This window comes from Leptinotarsa decemlineata, unplaced genomic scaffold (genome assembly GCF_025532065.1).
Source record: "Leptinotarsa decemlineata unplaced genomic scaffold, Ldec_3_MD MMD2_P_RNA_scaffold_2, whole genome shotgun sequence".
Lineage (NCBI taxonomy): Eukaryota > Metazoa > Arthropoda > Insecta > Coleoptera > Chrysomelidae > Leptinotarsa > Leptinotarsa decemlineata.
The window spans coordinates 27,591,712-27,607,758 of NW_027412529.1; the positions used below are offsets into that span (position 1 = coordinate 27,591,712).

At 34.2% G+C, this 16,047-nt stretch overlaps 1 protein-coding gene across 4 annotated transcripts in view; it reads right to left on the minus strand.

Moving 5' to 3' along the window:
* The window catches only part of Oct-TyrR (Octopamine-Tyramine receptor), a 1,115,181-nt gene that overhangs the window by 131,678 nt on the left and 967,456 nt on the right, over positions 1 to 16,047 (minus strand). The window lies entirely within an intron of this gene.

The window sequence follows — 16,047 nt, forward strand, 5'->3', positions numbered from 1 at the left end:
GCAAATTGTGTATTATTAAAAATTGTATGGCAAATTCTTTGTTATTAAATTTTATAATACTATTTATTCTTTTGGTTACTTCATGTAACTTTTTATTATTTGCACCTACCAATACAGTTTTCGGCATACTGTAACACCAATGTTCCAAATTTAATTCCCTAATAATTTTTTAATTTCAGATCCTGTATCTATTAATAATTCAATATTTTTATCATGAAAGTTTCCTAGTATTTTTATAAGACCTCTAAGATTTCCTAATTCAAAAGTTTTTTCAATTTCTATAAATTTCCTAGGATGTTGATAATATCCAGCATATTGTATTTCGTTAAATTTTGTTGCTGGTAGGTTACTTACTAAAAATTTTGTTGGTTATTTGAGGTTTTCACCTCACTCTGTGTCTGTTACGTGTCTGTCCTAGTTTCAGTTTGTCTTATACTATTGATATGTCGTATTTCCTCTGTACTTCTACTTCTCATTTGTTGTCTAGACCTATTTTCCTGTTTTTCGTTATTATAAGCCCAATCGTCTCTGTCACTGTTCCTATCTACACCTCCTCGTCTGTAAGTATTATTATTGTGATACCTGTTATTTTTGTTATTGAAACTATTTGGTCCAAATCTATTATTGTCATTAAGGTAAGTGATCATTGGGTCCGAGAATCATGTGCCCTGAGCAAGCGCAGTGAGCCAAGAATGACAACATTCTGCATCTGTGCGGCTAAGATTTCTGCCTTACTGCGGCAAGCCAGTATGACTTTAAGATTCGAAAGTGGAGAGGGTATCAATCCACCAAGGACTCCAATAATCAGAAAAACCATCTTGTCAGAGTGATCTGTATAGAGTCTGCGGAGTTCGAAAAGAAAATCTCGATATTTTATCCGTTTTTCCTCCTCTTTTCTGACGATATTTGTCTCGCCAGGAGCTGAAAACTCCACGACAAATATCGTTTTGCTCTGGTGGTCGAGAAGGACTACATCAGGCTCATCAGCTTGTATGAGCCTGAGGGTGGGGAACGAATAGTTTCAATAAATTCAGCACCTGTCGTTCCCCACAATGGATTCAATATCCCCCGGAGCGTAAGGCAACACCGGTATCTCGTCAATACCTTAGGAGTGCCGTAGATGGTAATATAGCACTTTCAGGACCGCGTTATATCGATGGATATAGGCAGAGATCGCATATGCTGGACATGCTGATAGCACTCTTCTCGATGCGGGTTTCAACAATCATGTTTGTTTTGTTTCAGTTTCAGGTGCAACTGAACTGACATATATATACATATACATATTCATATTATCAATAAATTATCTATTAGATCTACTCATCAAGAGAAGAACCCAAATATTCATTACGATAACCCGCTGAAGCAGTCACTTTTTTCCTATTCGACCAATTTTTTAAATATACCTGAAATTTTTCTACAAGAGAAAATGAAAGAAGAGTAATCAATAAAAATAAGTTGAATTTATCAATAATGCAATAAATAGAAGCAATTTTTCTATCCACATAAATAATCTAAATAATCTTTAGAAGACAATGTAAAAGAATGATTAAAGCCGAATTCTTCGAAACTATCTTATAAAATTCACTCATACAGTATAGGACACATAACCATGATAATTTAACATGATAGTAACATTAACGAAATGAGTGGGCATACTTGGATACCGGTTCATTTTGTTAAGTTTTCTTCCTCATACAAGGAATTGGTCAAATTTTGGATTAGCGGTTAGTTACCTCGTTCACGGGCAGTTGACAAACATATTGTTTGTTTTTCGCCCCTACATAGTTCGAGGAATGATACTCTGAAAGAAATTCGATTTTCAATTATCGAAAATCATCAACTTCATGTTGATGATAGACCTTGCATTGACGAGTTGTCAAACAGCCCAAAACCGGTCTGCAAGTGAGTTCCAATAATTGAAAATCGATTCCGGCAGTTGATCGCCATCAACATATGCAGAAATAACTTCAGTGAAGAATCCTGCACTGATACCTGTCGGATATAATACAACACCCTTCGTGGTATTAACCGGATGAATAGTTGTTTTCTGATAGGTGTCAGTCTATTTTTGTATATGCGGTTGGTAACCTCGTTCACGGGCAGATGGGACGTTGAGACAAATATGTTGTTTGTTGTTCGCTTCTGGCTAGTTCTGAAAGGAATTTGATTTTCAATTATGGTAAATCATTGACTTCATGTTGACGATAGATTGTACTGACGAGTGGTCAAACAGCCCGAAATCGGTCTGCAAGTGTATTCCAAGAAATGAAAATCGATTTCGGCAATTTTATCGCCAAACAGCATAGGCAGGAATAACGTCAGTGGAGAATCCTGCACTGACACCTGTCGGATATAATACAACGCCATTCGTAGTGTTAGTCAGGAAAGTAGTTGTATTCTGATTGATGTCAGTTCATTAACCTACAGTGAAGTTGATTTGGGACTGGCCTGAACGAATTGTTGTTTTAGATAATTTGATGATATAGGCTGTTCACGTAAAGAAGGGAATGACGTCATTTTTGGTAATTTTGTATATCCAACACAAAAACGTTATAATTTTCACTGGAATGCGTTCAACAGCAATGAAAATAGTAACTTGTTAGTTGCTCAACTGATTTCAGACGTTGCCGAATCGAAAAAAATTCGAAAACTGTCAGTCTTTCTCTTCTTTCCAGAACTAATCTTTTCTTTTGATAAGACCTGCGTATATTCGATATGCCTAAAGCATTGTCAAAATAGTCTCACAAATACTAAAAGTAAGTAAGGATAATAGCAATGAAACATATCAACAGTACAAACAAATTTGAAAGTTTGAAATAGTGCACATGTTGGTAACGTCGTAACTTGTCATCTTGTGATGTCATTCTCTTCTTAACGTGAACAACTTATAGTAACTGTTTTTAATGGGAACTTAGACCTCATTATCCTCCAAATTTATGATGGAAAAATTACCGATGAACAAAAAGTTCACAAAATATGGAATTGATTTTACCTAACTCGATAATCACACAACACAAAATGTAATCAGTGATATCATCTCAGAACTCACGTAGTCATGATAACTGAACCAAACTCGTACTAGTATTCAAAGGATAATATCTCTCACCATTATTTGTTTAATCATTTTCTAAAAATGTTTTTCAATTCGTTTGCGGATCTATAACTTTCAGGAAGTGGAAGAGTGAAGGTTTATTCAACATATTTCGAAAATTGAAAATATTTTTAGGAAGATAGTTTCGAGAGAAACTGTAGCTGAACAAAATACTTCAAAATAACAATTGCACGTTAGTATATCAATTAAAGAAAATTATTTCATCACAGATTTATCTGAATTTGTTATCCTTGAACAAATTCGTTTCTTGATTATCACTTTGGAATTCATTTAAAATTTTCCAATTCAATTCATCTACGACTATATCCTATATATATTGTTACAAATCTATGATTGAATTTGTTTATTATTTTTGATACCAATATTCATTACGCACATATTCTCATGTGTTTCTGAGATGCGGGTTGTTGTTGAAAATATGAGAAAGACTTCGTGTTTCCAAAAACAGTTTTGAATTATCAGTTAATGAAGTTGTCGAACAATCAAATGACTTGGAGAAAATTAATCAATGACATTTTTCACATGCAATATCATTTTCAGTCACATCCAATCTCTCTTTCATTTTATTCAATCTGTACACCGTCAATTCACCACGATTGAAATAGTAACACACCTGCTACATATTTGATTTCCAAACAGCAGCGGAAGAGATGTATTCAGAACAATATACGTCACATCCTGCCCGTCTCTGACAGGATTTTCGTATTACAAATAATCACAAAGCGCTGTACTTTCCTACTTCCGTCTTTAGAATTATTAAAACATATTTGTTTTTTATCAAACAACTATATTCAAAGTGCTTTCAAGATGCAATATACAGACTCTGAACATAATGAATTTGTTTAGCAAAACATTATTCATTTCAACATGTAATGAAATGAATATTATTATTACTGTTTTCTTTTGGTATATAACCTTACATAATCTAAAGAATAAACAGAAGTAGGGGAGATTGGGTCACAGTGTATCGCGGGTCACAGTGGATAATGTAGAATAACTTAGTATGTGTTGCACTCACGCACACAAACAAACCTGTATTTGCCGCTCGTCTATACCTGTTTGCGCTCCACTCCGGATCCTACGTGAGTATAGTCGAAGTAAACGATTTTGTGCACATTTAAAGTTGGCGGCACTCTCAAAGACAAAAAAAAAATACATAGACATGAAACGTTAGCCACTGTAGACTTGACGGTTCGTATTGGATAATTTTCACTAACCCACTTTGAAATTGGCTGAATAGTTATAAAATTAAATTTGAAGTCATATAACGTTGACGAATAGAAATTGGGAAATGCGAGGATGGTTACTGCCGTCGTGTCATCAATATTCAGTTCAGGAACTGATCGCGATTTGAGTGTTGAAATTCTATATTGGTGCATTTACGTTTACTTAAAATTTTTGTTATCTCTGGAACGTGGCGTCCTTAGACAAGTACTAATAGTAATAACTATTGATCTACACATCCATGTATAGAGTTACTTATTTTCGAATTGATTACTTCCTTCCTTTCTTTGGAAGACTCCCTCATCCTTTTTATATTGTATCAAGATGGAATAGTAGAAAGCCAAAAACTTTCTTTCCCAAAAATCAATCACTCCTAAAAATATAACCCCTTCAATCCTAGTAACGAGTGTTATAACAAAGCAGACTTTTTCCAGTATAGTGACTCCAATATCGAGGGGAACTATGCGAAAAAGAGATTCGAATGCATTTGATATTGAAACACAGAGAGTATGTTTCAATCTATATAAGAATCTACATCTCAAGTTTTGTTTCGAGGGAAACAACCTATCACAAGCAACGTCAGATTTGACCGAAATTCCTTTCTCAACTGTACGTAAAATAGTCAAAAACTAACCTTATGAACCCAACGGACGATGTGTTACAGAATTATCAAATCTTCAGATGTTCATCTAATGAAATCATTGAAAAACACAATATACGACTATTACAAAAGAAATGAGATTTCTACAAGTGAAATCATAAGGAAGAAATTGAATACTTCCGGCCATAACGTGATCTGCTGTGACAGAACTCTTCAGAATTCTGTTTAAAAATCTGTTTTTCCATTAATCAGCTGTCGTCTCCATACGAACGACAACTCTCAAAAGTTGAGTAACTTGTGCGAGCTAAGGGCTAACGAGGTCTTACCTTTTAACGTGTGATTCCTAACACGGTTGCAGAATCATTCCAGCTTCAACCAGATAAATTCCCTCGAGAAAAATATCTGGTCGAGTAGGGAATCGAATCCACGTTCTTCCGATCGTGAGTCGGGCGCACTACCACCGCGGCCAATTCCGCGGCCAATTGGATAATTACTCTAGGGTTTACATTTGAAATAATAAACGAATGTCAAACAGTTAAGGAAAGCAGAAGAATAGTGGAGTTGCGTAACAAATACTTATTACAAATAACTGAATATAGGCAACAACAACGGCAAATTTTCTATTTGGGCTCACGACACAGTTAAGAAAGGGTGGACTGATGGTTCGAGAATTTATACGCCTAACATGCCTTCAAACAAAGGATCGCGACTAATCATTGTGCATTGCCGAAGAAGTGGAGAATGGGTTCCGAATTCATTGAAATTATGTAGAAAAAAACTTGAGGACTGCAATGTTTACTATCATAATAACATGGGAGCTGATATTTTCAAAGAATGGTTTGAAAACACAGTGATACCAAATTTGGATGCGAATAGTATAATAGTTCTTGACAACGTTTTCTATCATTCGCGACAGCCCATCAAAATACCGAATAAAAATTCAAGGAAAGATGAAATACAAAATTTTTTATGAATAACAATTTGTATTTTGAAGATAACCATACATTTGAAAAATATTTGAAAAAGTGTATGCCTGTGAGAGTATTGCTGAAAATTATGTACACACAATACTGAGATTTACCCTCTATTTTTGTGTGTTCAATCCCATCGAGTTGATTTAGGAAAAATTCAAATAAATTAAAATAATTGTCCAAAACTTGATAAGAAGGTAATAGAGCTAATTAATGAAGAAGTATTTAATATATATTACAGAGGAAGTCTGACAGAAAAAATCAAAAAGTGAATTTAGTTGAAAAAGATATAAATACAAATAGAGATTTTATCGAGTGGTCACGAATTGTTTAATTTTTGATTTGTATTCATACACACTCGATAAAATCTCTATTATATATATATATATATATATATATATATATATATATATATATATATATATATATATATACCGGGTGTCCCACATTTTATGTGACAGGCAATATCTGGTTTGTTGAAGGAGATACACAAAAATGTTTCATACAAAAGTTTTAGGAGTTCATGAGAGCTATATTTTGATATAATTTTTGAATATACAGGGTGTTTGGTGTAGGTGCTACAGACCAAAATTCCATTTTTTAAAATAGAACATCCTGTATATCATTACATATTCAGATGCTACGTTAAATTCTGATATCATTTCATGTTTGGTTTTTGAAATTCGGTTACGGCGTTGTTGAGTTATTGCACTTTTCCTTAAATATAAAGTTTCAAAAAAACTTATTTACTCGTACACGAATCCAGTCTATATCTTTTATTAAATTGAACTATACTACTACTGAATACAAACCATTATTCTCACCTCTACGATACGATATCGATATCAGTTGAATATAATATTGAAATTCTTGAGAATGTGACTAACTTGAGGGTGAATTGCTTTATATTGCACAATTTCATCAAGTAGCTTATGCTTGTTGATGCCATAGTAACAAATGTTGTTGAATTGTATCTACTTGTCAGTTCGATTCAGTGATTCTTTGCAAAACAGTAACTGTGTTCTTTGTGCGAAAACTCCAGTATGCCTTTCGCGTTTAGTCCAAGTGATTGCATTGATATGTTATTAATTTTTGGGAATGTCAGAAAAACTGCCGTCAAGCACAACGTCTATACCAAGAACGTTTTCCAGACAAACCCATTCCGTCACGAATGACTTTTTCGAGAGTTGTAGAAAAATTGCGAACTGGGTCATTTCCTTCTACTATAAAGCATCGTCATTATACGAGATCTGTTAGAACTGAAGATTCAGAGATTAATGTGTTGGCTTATATTATTATTCATCCACATGTTTCTATCCGTACTCTTGCAGAAGAAGTCGGTGTGAGTAAATCTAAAGTACAGCGAATTCTGAAAGAAATTAAATACCACCCATTCAAAATTCAGTTGGTACAAGGTTTGAAACCCACGGACTTTGAACGACGACTTGAATTCATTGCTTGTATTCAGGTAATATTACATGAAAGTCCTAACATACTCAGTCAAATTTTGTGGAGCGATGAATCGCGATTCCACAATGATGGAGTTGTGAATCGACATAACAGTCACTATTGGTCTCAAGAAAATCCCCACTGGGTCCGCGAAAGTAATTTTCAAACTACTTGGGGTATTAATGTATGGTGTGGATTGTTCAATGGCCGCATCATAGGACCTTACTTTTTCAATGAAAATCTCAATGGATTGCGATATTTACATTTTCTAGAAAATGATTTGATCCAGTTGATGGAAGATATTCCCATAGCAGAACGACAAGGAATTTGGTGGCAACAAGATGGTGCTCCTCCTCACAATTCACAGGTTGTTACTGAATATCTGGATAGAACGTACCCAAATAGATGGATTGGTAATAAGGGTCCAATTCGGTGGCCGGCTCGTTCCCCAGATTTATCACCGCTTGATTTTTTCCTATGAGGTTATTTAAAAGATATTGTTTTCACTACTCCCCCTTTGAATGTGGATGATCTGAAAATGAGAATTCGACTAGCGTGCAGTGATATTACGCCTGATATTATGAGAGCGACTTGTACGAGATAAGTGATTCGACGTTTCGAAGCCTGTATAATATCTGATGGGCATCACTTTGAACAATTTTTATGACTTATTTCTAAGTACCTACCATTCTTATGAAATGATTTATCAAGTTATATTATTTACATTGTTATTAATTAAAGATTTGTTTTCGAATACACCTCTTTCAATTTCGCAATTGTTTCATATTCAAAATGATTCCTGACTGAATTCCACAACTAAAAATTGAAACCATTACTTCGAACACCCAAAATTTTGACTAATTTTCATGTGATCTGATGCAGAGAGAATAATTGTATGAGATATTTAAAAAAATAATAGTCGTTCTCAAGACTTTACATTTTAAGCAATAACTCAACAACGCCGTAACCGAATTTCAAAAACCAAACATGATATGATATCAGAATTTAACGTAGCATCTGAATATGTAATGATATACAGGGCGTTCTATTTTAAAAAATGGAATTTTGGTCTGTAGCACCTACACCAAACACCCTGTATATTTAAAAATTATATCAAAATATAGCTCTCATGAACTCCTAAAACATTTGTATAAAACATTTTTGTGTATCTCCTTCAACAAACCAGATATTGCCTGTCACATAAAATGTGGGACACCCGGTAAGTAGATAAACAACGTATGTTCTGGACCAAAATCCCATGTATTTTCTTATGGAGCTAAACTTTCTGCAATTTTTGGTTCAAACAGGAGTGGGGGAAACGTGTGACGTCATCGACGCAGTATGGAACGAGTTTCGTAGAGATTCAAGCATTCACGGCTCCCTTAGTACTCCACATCACCGCTCAGGCCTCTTCCTCACCCCTCGGTCCCCTTGGGATTCCGCATCAGCGCTCAGACCTCCTTGTCACGTGATTTTAATTAAAAAAAAGTTTATAGTTATGAGATTCGAACCTAGGTCGTCCGCGCCGTAGACATTGTCCTTAGCCTCTACACCATCGTAAGATATTGAAGTTAACTGCCAATGTTGGGTATTTATAGCGTTAGTTTTGTCTGGACCGATATTGACTCATTCATTATACTTGACAGCATTTTTATTTTTATTTCCATAGAATGTAATCGTCATTATCATATTGAAGATAGGAAAATATACTTAGATTTGGGAAATAATTAATATTTCATGTAAAGATGTGTATGTGTGTGTAAGAGCGAGAGACGCGTGTGACGTAATCGATGCAAAGAGAGATGGAGATCGAAGTTTTACCGGTTGCTAGTGCAAGCAGGTGTTGCCAGTTGTACAATAAATCAATGTTTATGGAGTAATGTAAACGCTACATTACTCCATAAACATTTGAATTGTTTGAAAATCAAGTTATAGAACACACAGAGTCATCTATGAGTCACTAGCTGAACTATCTATTGATTGAAGAAGGACACTGTAAACACTAGACTCATAAGACTGCATCTGTCAAATGTCAATACATGCCAGCAAGGCAGGTTCGGCGTTGCCAGTTGTACAATAAATCAATGTGTATGGAGTAATGTAGCGTTGCCGGTTTTGGAATTAATCGTGAACTACTCGACGAAAATTGGAAGCGCGAAAGTGATATATTTTATAATAATGAATCAGATTTAAGAAAAAATATGACAACCTGCGATCCGTCATTGTATACGGGGTGTCTCAGAATACATCATTGAAAACAAACATGACGTCGAAGTGTACAGGGTGCGTCAAAATATACCATTTAAGAAAAAACATGTCGGTTCAACAGAAGTCTAGCATTCCAACATGCCAAAAGGGCACTACATCTCGTATCTTTGTTAACCAAGTTAGCATCATCAGGAGAAAGAAGAGATTCAAAAGTGTCGAGAGGTTAAGCGTTGTGGACTCAACGTGAGGGTAATGGGAGAGTGAAGTATTCGACAATGACATTTCAAAATACGTTGTTTTGCATAGTTTCGAAGGAAAACGATGTTTCGTACGTCGTTGGTAAACAAACATTAGTAATAAAATGGCATTCAGAGAATACAGACGTAAAGTAGAGAAATTTGAGAGACCTGTCCAACAAATAAGTAAAGATGTTCAATTATATGAGGAAAAGAAAATGGTTCTCAAGCAGTTGAATAATTTACACATTCAAGACAAAGTGTTCCAGCTTCAGAGTGTAGAATATGTCGTCAACGATGCTGAAAAACGAATTTTGTACTTCCGACTACAATAATTTCTGTTCAATATGTGAACGTACCGAATGTGGGTGAAATTCCAAAGAAATATGCGTGAAGGCTAGTGTAAACAATGGAAATTGATTCGTTCGACATCAGTCAATGGGGGTCAGTTAGCAGTATTTGCGCAGGTGCAATTCCAAAGAATACACCATTCAAATGTGAATTGAAAAAGATATTTCAAGATCTTCGTCATTTAAAAAAAAACTGTTGAATTTGTTCCAGAATACGCAACAAGATTAGAGTAGTACAACAATTATGAAATTTAATAAAAAAAATTAATATTTTTATTGAGTAAATGTTGTTTCATTTCAAGTTGGTAAAAATATATGTATAATATAGGTATGCAGAATTATCGCTATCACTTATCGATAAAGCCAGACACGTGGCTCAAAGTGACGAAACAAAGACTCTTTGTTTGATTGCATAATATGTCATCACCTATTTTTCTATTCTTATCCAAGGTGACATTGATCACTGTCAATGCCGAATCAGCACCCAGAGATATGCAGTTCTCAAAGCGACGGAACAAAGGCTCTTTATTTGATTTTGAAATATGTCATCACTTATTTTCCTATAAATACCTCCTGCGAGGTGAAATGATGAGTTAGTTGTATCAGTGATACTAGTGACAAGTGTAACGATTTTATCTGAAAGTAAGTGTTTTTCATGTTCACTTTATGAATTTTAATTGCAAGATTTTTTAAACGTCTTTGACTTTTTCACAAAAAAAATTATTTTGTAATACAAAACCGTTCAGCGGTATTTACGTATACCTTAAGCCAACCCTGGGCAACTATTTTTATCCTACATACATCAGAAGATAAGGAATAACAATTACTGATATTTCTCAATCTTTAATAATGAATAAAAGATAAGAACCGATAATTGCTGACATTCATTTTTCTCGAATACTATCTCTTACAGTAATTATTGTACCGCACAATTTGTTTTGATGTTAGATGGCAGCCTCATAACCGGGAAACGTGATTATGAATTTTACTCGAGAATCATCCAAGCTGAATAAGAGTTTTTCTCGTATTTTATCTATTTGCTTTTGACAATGCCATAGTTTGTCTATATACACATTTATAATGTAGTAAACAGAAGCTCATTTTGTGAGCAGCTTTTTAGTTGAATAAAACGCATAGTGAGTTACGAATAACTTCCATTCATGTTGTCATTTATTGAGAGAGTGTTCGTATAATTTGAAACATTGTTTTTTTATTTTTGGTTTCTCGCAGGTGGATTTCCTAAAATTCAAATTCAGTCGGGAATAGGGAACCAATGAACAACAACAATTTGTTACCACACCGAGTGACGGAGGAGTATCACCCCCATTTAGAAGAATTTTGTATCAGGAAAATACGCTGTCGTGTTGTTTCATTTGAAATTGTACGGAATTAAGGTTAGTACTGCTTTTTTCTTTGTTCAATACATGTATAGAGTTTGTGGTTGTATACTATATTTTTTGTTCGACTCAAAAAGTTTTTCATTCATAGATATGATCCGCATAAAGAAGTGTTTTCAATATTTTTTATGTGTTTAGTACTTGCAGAATATGTGTTTTAAATTTGTTGTTTTGAATGACAGTTGATTTTTTCAATTATAACTGTAGCTCGTTCATTTTTCACAATCACTCCATGAAACACATTACCCCACTCTTGAATTTAATTTTTCTCTGGTGTATATTTGCATTGAAAATCAAATTTATTTCAGAACACTACATCAACGTGTGCAGTATAACTTCAGAGTCATCTCAACAACCACATCCAAATCCAACTTAGCAAAATTTCCAGAATGAGTTTCAAATTACAGCAGCTTCCAGAACCATCTCAACAGTGTCCACAGAACGAAATTCAATTCTCTGCAGCTTCCAAAACCGACTCATCATACCTAGAATTTCATTTGTGAACAAAATATCGGTGAGTCATGTCAATAAATAAAATCCAAATGGTCGATTTTCCAAAAATCAAGTCGGTAATTGATAAATACATTTTACACATCAGAGATGATTATTCGAATCATATTATCAAACAAGCTATACAATTTATTAATAAGCATATAAGCAAATGCGTTTTAGCTATGAAAAAAATTAAATTTTCGGTTGGCGAAAAAAAGAAAATAATTACACAAGTTGGGGAATTGAAACGCTTCAAAGTGATTATAAAAATGATGAATAATAAACATACAGGCTCGGGTTTGAAGCGACGAAGCTCCAGGGTGAAGTGGCAAAATGTTAACAATGTTTTCAATAGTAGAGTAACAACGGGGTAATAATCAATTTAACTCATAAAGATCCTAAAAAGTTTCTAGACGATGCTTTTCCATTATTCAAACGTGAGATTTCCAAAATTTTGAAACAAATGTCATGCCTCAAAGTTAATTTTACTTTATCAGGGGATTTTATTAAAGAATCAAATGATGGGGAAGTTGTTGATCGCAAATATTTCAGTACGCCAAATAAAGTTATCGATTCAAGTACGGACTTGGCTGCTTGGTACAATGAAAACGCTGTGGATGTTATATTGAATAAATTAGGCGAATTTGAAGAACAATTGTCGGGGTGGGCTTTGAGTAAAATTCTTTTGTTGGAAGTAGCAATCAATAAATATGTCATTGGTAAAGGTTCTTCTTTCATTCCATTGCCACAAGAAATCGCAAGGAAGAAGGCATGCATTAATGTACAAAACAATGACGGAATGTGCTTCTTTTGGAGTATTATTAGCGCCTTGTATCCTGTAGCAATACATTCTAATAGAGTGTCAAAATATCCACACTATTCTACAGTTCTGAATACTACAGGGCTAAATACTCCAATGGACTTACATCAAATTTCCAAATTTGAAAAACTTAATAATATTTCTGTTAATGTGTACACTTTGGAATTGAATCAAGCAAAGGAAAAATCATTTTTTGTAGTAGTACCTGCCAGACTCACGACAACAAAACGAGACAGACATGTTAATTTGTTATTGATTCAAGACAAATATTTTCCAAAATTGAACGATTATGAGGCTCCACCCATTAATGACGATGATGAGACTGAAATTAAATTCCATTATTGTTGGATCAAAGACATGTCCCGGTTATTAAGTAACCAATTGAACAAAAATTGCAAGAAAAAAATCTTTTATGATAGATGCCTAAATTATTTTTCATGTCAGCAAAAATTAAATGATCATACTATTTTGTGCGAAAAAGTGAATGATTGTAGAATTTCCTTTCCTACATACGATTATGTGGAATTTCGAAATTATGTTTATAAACAAAAATGCCCGTTTATAATTTTTGCTGATTTCGAGTCACTGTTGGAAAAATGTAACGAAAGCATATCTAACAAAACTACAAAATACCAAAAACATACACCTTTCAGTGCAGGCTACTACTTCAAGTGTTCCTATGACGACAGTCTCTCTCATTTCAAAAGCTATCGAGGTGAAGACTGTATGAAATGGTTTGCCGATGAGTTGTCTGATATTGCAAAATTTGTTCAATCTAAAATTAAGAATATTGAGCCGATGACAGTGCCTTTAAATAATATCGGTGCTGCAACGACTTGTCATATTTGCGAAAAACCGTTCGATCCCAAAGATGTTATTGTGTACGATCACGATCATTATACGGGGGCGTTCCGTGGTTTTGCCCACCAAGCCCCCTGTAATGTCAACTTTCGAAAATTATTCGTGGTACCCATTACTTTTCATAATCTTTCAGGATACGACAGTCACTTCATTATCAGAGATATCACAAAAAAAGGCTGTGTGAGCATACTTCCCTCAAATAAAGAAAAATACATTTCCTTCACACAGAAGGATGCTGAAACTAAAATTAAATTTCGATTTATAGATTCTTTTCGATTCATGGGAACATCGTTGGATGAATTAGTATCCACATTAGATCAAAATGATTTGGAAATTTTAAAAAAAGAGTTTAGTCATTTAGATGAGGAGAAATTCGCTTTTCTCACCAGGAAGGGAGTATTTCCGTATGATTATATGGATGGCATGGAAAAATTGAACATCACCGAGTTACCATCACGAGAAGAATTCTATAATAAATTAAATGATGAAAACATAACAGAAGAGAAATATGCTCACGCACAAAATGTTTGGGAATCATTCAAAATTACAAATTTGGGATCGTATGCGGACCTATATTTAAAAACAGATATTTTATTACTGGCAGACGTTTTTGAAAATTTTCGTCAAAAAAGCATGGCAACTTATGGGTTGGACCCCGCATGGTATTATATTATGCCTGGGTACACGTGGGATGCCATGTTGAAGTATACGAAGTGTAAATTACAAATTTTAAAAGACATTGACATGATTATGTTTGTAGAAAAGGGGATAAGGGGCGGAATATCGGTTTGTTCAAATAGATATTCTGAAGCTAATAATAAATATATGGAAGCATACAATCCCGAAGAACCTTCAAAATATCTTTTATATTTAGACGTCATTAGTTTATATGGGTGGGCAATGTCAGAATTTTTACCTTACGATGGTTTTCAGTGGGTGGAAAATTTTTACAAAGATGTAACTGAAATTCCTGACAATGTTTCAGAAGGCTACATATTGGAAGTTCATTTGGAATACCCTGAGAGATTACGTGATTCACATAAAGATTTTCCGTTTTGTCCGGAGCATCAAGCACCACCAAATTCCAAACAAAAAAAATTAATGGGTACCCTGTATCATAAAGACAAATATATTTTGCATTATCGCAACTTGAAACAAGCATTGAAAAACAGTTTGATTCTAACCAAAATTCATCAGGTTGTGAAATTCAAACAATCTGCATGGCTGCGTCCCTACATCGAGTTGAATACTCATCTAAGGGCTGCAGCCACCAGTTCTTTTGGAAAAAATCTATATAAACTAATGGTGAATGCTATTTTTGGGAAAACGATGGAAAACCTTCGATTACACAGGGTGGTCAAACTTGTGAATTCCTGGAACGGTCGATTTCAGAGTCGAACCGTTTTCGATACAGACTTGGTGGCTATTGAATTGAAAAAGACTGAACTTGTTTTCAATAAACCTCTGTACATCGGAATGGCAATTTTAGATATTTCAAAAACATGCATGTTCGATTTCCATTACGATTTCATGGTGCCCACTCTAGGTATAGAAAATTGCAAGTTAATGTATACAGATACAGATAGCTTCATCTACGAAATAACGTGTGAAGATGTCTATTCAGAACTCATCAAAAATAACCGATTATTCGCCCGATAACAAGTTTCAAATTCCACTTGTGAATAAAAAAATTCCTGGGTTAATGAAAGATGAAGCAAATGGTAAAATCATCACGCACTTTGCGGGGTTACGTTCCAAAATGTACACCTACAAAGTGCAGGGTGGAAAAGTTATCAAAAAATCAAAGGGAATTCGATATAATGTAGTCAGAAATAAAATTGATTTTAAAAAATATATCGATTGTCTCAGAAATTTTAAAGGAAAAATATGTGAGCAGTTCACTATTCGATCATACGCTCACAACGTTTTCAGTATCAAGCAGGTGAAAATAGGCTTGAGTCCACACGACGATAAACGAAAATTAATCCCCAAATCATCCGACACTTTACCTTGGGGGCACTATAGCTTGAAATGAGGTTATCATTTGGATTTTATTTCTATTGATGTGATTAATTGATATATTTTGTCCTTGTTTGAATATGACTGATAGGTGTGTGTTACTCTGAGAGTTTTCAACAGCGGTAGGAGACCACCAACTTTTCAAGAATTGACTGCAAACAGAAATATGTTTGAGTATTTCAGTTTTTGCATACTATTCATTATTGTACATGTACACGTTGATATAATTTGAATGAAATATATTGAAATTTTGTATACTCATTTATTGTTGTACACACACGTTGATAAAATTTGAATAAAATAT